Here is an 8286-nt window from a genome sequence, read left to right as displayed (position 1 = left end):
GCCAAGCCTAAAGGTTGGCCTTAAGGTGGTCGGCCAATAGCTTGGAGCCCAAGTTTAGGTGGCCGGCCACATCATATTAAAAAGGATTTTTTATTAAAATTATTTCTTATGTGGATATCATAGTTTTAAAAGAGAGTTTAAAAATTAAATCTTTCCTTTTAAAGCTTTCTACAAAAGATTAAGAAAAGATTTGAAATCTTTCCTTATTTGTAGATTGAAAGGAGATTTTATTTTTAAGAAAAACTTTCCTTTTTGACCATGATAATAATTTAAAAGAGAAGTTTAAAATTTAAATATTCTCTTTTATTAGTTTCTACAAAAGATTAAGAAAATATTTGATATCTTTCCTTATTTGTAGATTGAAAAGAGATTTTAATTTTTAGAGATAACTTTCCTTTTGGAAATTATCCACATGTTTAGAAGAAGAATTTTAATTTATAAAATTTCCTTTTATTAACCAATCATGAAGGGATAAAATTATTGGAGAAATTTTATAAATTTCTAGAAACAAATTAGGAAGTTTTAATTTTTGTGTGAATTAAATTTCTTGTTTTGGGGAATTAGAAGTGGCTGGCCATTATTATTAAAAGAAGAAAATTGTTTTTAATTAAAATAATTTTTCTTTTTTATGACAAGAGAATTAAGGAATTTTTATTAAAATTTCCTTATTTGTCAAGACCAAGGATTATAAAAGAGGGGTAGAGGTGCCTTCAGGGTGATCAACTCTATTCTTCTCCTCTCTTTTCCTCCTTGGTGGCCGGCCCTAGCTTCTTCCTCTTCTCTTCTTCTTATGGCCGGCAGCAACCTCTCTTGGAGCTCTTGATGGTGGCCGGTTCTAGCTAGGAGAAGAAGGAGAGAAAGGTGGTTTTGTTTCTTGCATCCCTTGGAGCTTGGTGGTGGTGGCCGGACCTCTACTTCTCTTGGAGAATTGTGGTGGTCGAAACTTGCAAGGAAGAAGAAGGTGCTTGGTGGTTCTTATCTCGGAAGATCGTTGCCCACACAACGTCCGAGGTTAGAAGAGGAATACGGTAGAAGATCAAGAGGTTTTTTTAGAAGGTATAACTAGTAATTTTTCCTTTCCGCATCATGCTAGTTATTTATGAAAATAATACTAAATACAAGAGGCATACGATTCTAGAGTTTCGAATTTGTTTTCGATATAGTGTTCTTTTGTTTTTCTTTCCCTTGTGATTTGATTGTTCTTTTCGGTTAACCTAAAGTTATTTTAGGAAATTAAATATTAGCTTTCCATAAAATGTTTTGTCTAGTCGGTGGTGGTTGCTCCCATATCCAAGAAGGCCATGTGCCTCGCCACGTCAGTACTGGGAACCAATTATGGAAATTAATATTTAATGGAATTAATAACTTAAGGTGATTTGGGTCGAACGTGTTAAGTTCCGTAGGAGACCCAAGTCAAAACCTAAAAGAACGAATAGATTAAGTTTTGGATCAAACGTGTTAAGTTCCGCAGGCGATCCAAAATTTAATTTAAAAGAACACATGGTAGCTAGGAAAAGGTTCAGACCTTTGTACAAAAATTTTGTACAGTGGAACCTCTAGGTTTTCCGAGTAGCAACCAACATCATGTTGATTATACATATATTGTGTGTACACGTGTCTAGTGTGGTTATTAGAAGTTTCCTGTTAATTATACTTATGTGGTTGTGTGCATACATGTCTAGTAATACTATTGGATGAACTATGTCAATAATACCTATGTTGGTGATCATATGTAACCGGTGTGATGTTGGAGGTATCTTGTTGATTATAGCTACATTGTAGCATGCGTAAGTGTATGGTGTGTTCATGTCTAGTGTTGCTACTTATTGTATTTGTTATCTAGTAGACATCTCTTGAATCTACCTATACTTATAGATATAGGTTGATGCGACGATGGAGGGAGGTCTACTTGGCACAGGGTCAATTGGCAGGGTAGAGGTCAAAGTCAAGGTGGTCTAGGCCCGGCTGCCAGAGGGTCGAATGGAGGACAATGGCAATAGTTGGTCGGGCAGTCAGGCCCCGATCGGCGGGAGACAGGTCCGAGCAAACCTCCGATCTAACTCGAGAGGATGCGTATGATAGCCAACGCTTGATACAGAGCAGCAGGACGTCAAGGGAGATTGTGTAGCTTGTCCGAACAGGGGAAGACAGGTGTTACAAAGTCATGGCATAGAAGAACCACCAAGGTCGATAGAGCGGAATGGTCCTTGCCGAGAGGCTACCTCGCTCGGCAAGCAACGGAACCTGGTCATGGACAGAGTGGAGTCTCGGCCAAGCAGCTACCCGCTCGGCCAAGCAACTACCCGCTCGGCCAAGCAACGGGGCCATTGTAGTATCTCTCGACATTCTTTTGGGAGATAATGCCACTGACATGAGGCATAGTCGACAGGCGGATCGTACAATGAAAGTTTCTACTGTTCTGTAAAGGATATGCATGCCTTGTTAAGATATGGTGTTAGAGGTACTTTCTTGATATGCCCTTTCATGAGACACATTAGAGAGCGTGCCCATGCCTCTAGAAGCATGTACGCTGCCCACCAGGGCTCTCCATAAAGGGGGTCTATCACCGGCGGAGGTACTCATTATTCTTGAGTTATACTATGGCTATTGTTGCTCCATTTTTCTCCACATTTCGGTGACTGACTTGAGCATCGGAGGGCCAACACCGGGCCGCACTCAAAGAGTATCAGGATGGGGAGTCGGCCCGCTCTGACGAAGTGAGGAAGGCATTTGTCCGCTCAGACGACTTCGGAGAGAAATTCACCGACAAGATTTCCCTCACTTTCGAAGAGGCGATCAAGGTGGCGGTGGATTACTTGAAGGCTAAAGGCCACCTTCCCGCCGAGCTGACAATCCCCCCAGAGGATCTGGCTACCGTGATGGGCGCCATTCCCGATGCTCTTTTTGATTTTGATGCGTGAGGAGTGTTTTCTATCAACTTTTTTGTATCCTTGCCGTTCGGCACAACTTATTTTTGCTGTAATTTCCTTTGTTTGCCCAGCGTTTGACGTAAATAGATCATCTTTCTGATCTTGCAACTTTTGTTTTGGCAAGAAATTTTTCTTTCGGCATGTTTAAAGTGTTCTTTAAAACTCCTCCGCTTGGCTTCATACTCTAACATGAGCTTAAGCCAATTGTTTTAAAAAAAAACGCCTTTCGCCCTGCGACTGCATAGCCGCTCGGCGCGCGAACGTCATTCGTTCACGCGCTCCCATCTTTAATTCTTATTAACCATCTTTTGCTTTGCACCTTACCTCAAAGGGGTTTTTCATCTATTTTTGCTAAGCGAGCCGCTCGGCCGTATGTTGGCCTTAAAGAACAGGCTCTGTCGTCGATCGGCTCTTACCGCCGGAATGTATCACGTGGATGGCTATCCGCTCGGAGGGCTTATAGACGCCGGCTCGTCTCTCAATTTTTAACGTCGGAGCTCGACGGTCTTCCGCTCGGAGGTTTATAGACGCTGGCTCGTCTCTCGATATTTAACGTCGGAGCTCGACGGTCTTCCGCTCGGAGGGTTTATAGACGTCGGCTCATCTCTCGATATTTAACGTCGGAGCTCGATGGTCTTCCGCTCGAAGGGTTTATAGATGTCGGCTAGTCTCTCGATATTTAACGTCGGAGCTCGACGGTCTTCCGCTCGGAGGGTTTATAGACGCCGGCTCGTCTCTCGATTTTTAACGTCGGAGCTCGACGGTCTTCCGCTCGGAGGGTTTATAGACGTCGGCTCGTCTCTCGATATTTAACGTCGGAGCTCGACGGTCTTCCGCTCGGAGGGTTTATAGACGCCGGCTCGTCTCTTGATTTTTAACGTCGGAGCTCGACGGTCTTCTGCTCGGAGGGTTTATAGACGCCGGCTCGTCTCTCAATTTTTAACGTCGGAGCTCGACGGTCTTCCGCTCGGAGGGTTTATAGACGCCGGCTCGTCTCTCAATTTTTAACGTCGGAGCTCGACGGTCTTCCACTCGAAGGGTTTATAGACGCCGGCTCGTCTCTCAATTTTTAACGTCGGAGCTCGACGGTCTTGGGCTAATCTTTAACATAGCCGCCCGACAAACACACTAGCCATCCTTTAATTTCATGTCTGCTTCATTTCTGCTTCTTGCATTACAAGGACATGTGCCACTAGAATATACACAAAAATAAGTTACACCAGTGCACCTTTCATCCGGCACGATAAGGCTGGAGATGATTCGCACTCCATGGCCGATCCAGCTATCGTCCATCTTGATCCTCCAAATAGTAAGCGCCCGAGCGGAGCTTTTCGATAACCTTAAAGGGGCCCACCCAGGGAGCTTCCAGCTTGCCGACGTCGTCGACCGGCTTGACTTTCTTCTAGACAAGGTCGCCGACCTGGAATGATCTGGGGATTACGCGCCTGTTGTAATTTTGCTTCATTCTTTGACGATATGCCATCAGCCGGACGGATGCCTTTTCTCTTTCTTCCTCGACCAAATCCAGCTCCAAGTTCCTCCGCTCGGCGTTGTCCTCATCATAATTTTGGATTCGAGCGGACTCAACTCCTGTTAGAGTGTATACTAAAAGCCTAGTTTTTGGTATAAACATTTATCTAGAAATAAAAATCACATTGGTCGAATGTCTACATTTATGATAAATGTAGTTGTTCAATTAATTTATATTATAGATGACATGGTGTGTGGTGTCACACACAGAAGATCATGTTATCAGTAGCTTATAAATTATAAACAGTAGCTCACGACCATGATGGAAAGGAACAAACCATTGGAAGGTCGTAGTGTAATTAGGTATTAGTTTATCTTGACTATATAATTACACTAGTACACTCAGAGTGTATTGAGTAGGACCATTTGAGGTCGTTTCTTTTATACTGACTTTATAAAGAAACAAAGACCTCGGTTATTATGGAAGTGTGTGCTCTTAATCCTAATGTAATAACAAGCACATATATTTGATATTTATTTCTTTAATTTATCAATGGGTGAGATTTAGTTCGTTGAATCAATAAACCCGATAAGTTGGGAAATGGTATCACTTATAGTGTGTGTTGTTGATTATAGAAGGAAACGGTGGCCTAGAGATACTAGGTTGATAATGTCCTCAAGAGGAGCTCATAAAGATTGTCATGATAAACCCTGCAGTGGACTTAGTCCGACATGATAATAAGGTTGAGTGGTACTACTCTTGGACTTAGATATTAATTAAATGAGTTGTCGAGAACTCACTTAATTAGTGGACATTTGATATCTTAAACACAGGAGACTAACACACTCATAATAAGAAGGAGCCCAAAATGTAATTTGGGATTGGTGCGGTAGTTCAATGATAGTTCTCTAGTGGAATGAATTATCATTGATAAAATTAAGTTGTGTGTTCGAACATGGGATGCTTAATTTTATCGGAGACCAAAATCAATTCCTCCTCTCGGTCCCTATCGTAGCCTCTTATTTATAGAGTACTATACCCACATATACCCACCTTCTATACCCACCTAAAGGGGCCGGCCAAGCTAGCTTGGGAACCAAGCTAGGGCCTAGGGTTTAAGGTGGCCGGCCCTAGCTTGAACCCAAGCTAGTAGGGCCGGCCATAATTAATTAAAAAGAAAATTTAATTTTAATGTTTATTATTATGTGGAAGATTTAATTTAAAAGAGAATTAAAATTAAAATATCTCTCTTGTAAAAGATTTACAAAAGATTAAAGAAAGAGATTAGATCTCTTTCCTTATTTGTAGATTGGAGAGATGTTTTATTTTCTCTTTAAAATTATTCACATGTTAATAAAATTAAAATTATAGATATTTCCTTTTATTAACCATGAAGAGATTTTTAAGAGAAATTTTATTTTTTTTTTAAATTTCCGGAAACAAATAAGGAAAGTTTTAATTGTTGATTGAAACTTGTCCAATTTGCTTCCTATTGTTTTGGCCGGCCATCATTGTTTAATTTGGGAAATATTATTTTATTTTTCTCAATTAAATCATGTCAAGGAAATTAAGGAAAATTTATTGTAATTAAATTTCCTAATTTACCTAGGCCAAGGAATATAAAAGAAGGGGTGAGGGTGCCTTCACAAGATACAACATCTATTATTCCTCTCCCTCTTTTGTTCCTTGGTGTGGCCGGCCATCATCTCCTTCTCTTCCTCTTGTGGTGGCCGAACCTCTCCCTCTCCCTTGGAGTTCTTGTGGTGGCCGGATACTACTCGGAGAAGAAGAAGAAGAAGGAGAAAGCTAGCATCTCTTGGAGCTTGGTTAGTATTTTGGTTTTCTCCTTGGTGAAGCTTTTCTTTGTGGCCGAACCTTGCTTGGAGGAGAAGAAGGTGGTTGGTGGTTTCTCATCTTGGAAGATCGTTGCCCACACAACGTCCGAGGTTAGAAGAGGAATACGGTAGAAGATCAAGAGGTTTGTTCTACAAGGTATAACTAGTAATTTCTATTTCCGCATCATGCTAGTTATTTATGGAAATAATACCAAATACAAGAGGCTTACGTTCTAGAATTTCGAATATGTTTTTTCGAAGTTGTGTTCTTTTGTTTCTTTCTTTTCCTTGTGATTTGATTGTTCTCTTTGGTTAACCTAAAGTTATTTTAGGAAATTAAATATTAGCTTTCTATTAAAGGTTTTGTCTAGTCGGTGGTGGTTGCTCCCATATCCAAGAAGGCCATGTGCCTCGCCACGTCAGTACTGGGAACCTTTTATGGAAATTAATATTTAATGGAATTAATAACTTAAGGAGACTTGGGTCGAACGTGTTAAGTTCCGCAGGAGATCCAAGTCAAAACCTAAAAGAACAAATAGATTAAGTTTTGGATCAAACGTGTTAAGTTCCGCAGGAGATCCAAAATTTAATTTAAAAGAACACATGGTAGCTAGGAAAAGGTTCAGATCTTTGTACAAAATTTTTGTACAGTGGAACCTATAGGCTTTCCGAGTAGCAACCAACAATTGGTATCAGAGCTAGGGTTTTGCCTCTGTGTATTTGGTATTAGTTTAATTATGCACATGTCATACATAATTTAGGCAGGTTAATAGTAGGATGTGCTAACTTTGTGGATGCAGGATCCAACTATTATGGCTTTTAGTTATTATGTGTGTGATTGGACCCTTGGACATGTCAAGGGCATTTATCTGTGTGTGCATGATTGTATTAAAATACAGCAGGAGCTGTATTTAGTTTTATTAGGATTTTATTTTTGATCTAGATACATGTACATTCCTTTTATGGAATATAGGATCAAAATGTAAAATTCTATGTATGTCGCGGATCGAATCTTGCAAAGCGTGGAACCTTCTAAGGACCAGAGGCGCAGCGGAACTAGTAGCAAGATGGATGCGACAGCTAGACCCGATGGCGGTGGCCAAATATGGCAACAGCTTGGGATGACAACACACGGAGGACAACTAGAGATAAAAGCCATAATAGTTGAAAATTAGATTTTCTATTTATTGCTTTTATATTGTGCTGTGTGTGCATGTTAGTATACATGACTAGTAGGCTAGCATAGTTAAAATTCCTCGTTTATAAATAACTAAGTGGGAGAGGGATTTTTAAATAAATCCCATGGTCTCCATTACTGGTTTGTAAGTGATGCAAACAAGCTTGCGCGTTGGCTCTGAGTGCCTTCCTCCATAACGGATGAGCTTGTTTGCGGATCACTAGAACAGACTTCTATTTTTGGATGACTATAGGAAGTTAATTAAGAGCGTGTGATCTTCCCCAACGGAAGGGGCATAATCTTATTAATGGACTTAGTGTCAAGTAATGGTATACACTTAGACACATCTAATAGTATCCTCCCCATCGGAGTCACTGCTATTATTTGTGTGACCAAATGAAACCAACTATTAATTTGTCATAAAACTAGGTTGACAAGATAATAAAATTAAAGGGTTAAAACCCCTCTTACAAATGATTGATTTTGTATACGTCCACACTAACGTGGCATACAAAATTAACGGTGTTTGAGATAATTTTATTTGTCATAAAGATACGTTGACAAGATAGTTAATGGGTAAAAACCCTCCTTTTACAAATGTTGAATTTGTATACGTCCACACTAATGTGGCATGCAAAATTCACGGTGTTTGAGGTGTTGGTGAATTTAAATAATATTGTTTGAGGAATCAATATTTTATTTTAAAATTCAAAGAGTTTTGACCAAATATTTGATCAAAGACAGATCAACTATTAATTTTATTCGTCATAAAGTAAAGTTGACGAGATAATAAAATTAATGAATAAAATCTCCTCTTCGATTTTGTATACACAAAATTCATGGAGATTTTAAGAAGTTGATCTTGACCAAATA

Source organism: Zingiber officinale, chromosome 7B, assembly GCF_018446385.1.
Source record: "Zingiber officinale cultivar Zhangliang chromosome 7B, Zo_v1.1, whole genome shotgun sequence".
Classification (NCBI taxonomy): Eukaryota; Viridiplantae; Streptophyta; class Magnoliopsida; order Zingiberales; family Zingiberaceae; genus Zingiber; species Zingiber officinale.
The sequence above is the reverse complement of the archived record's forward strand: the minus strand, read 5'-3'. Positions refer to the sequence as shown.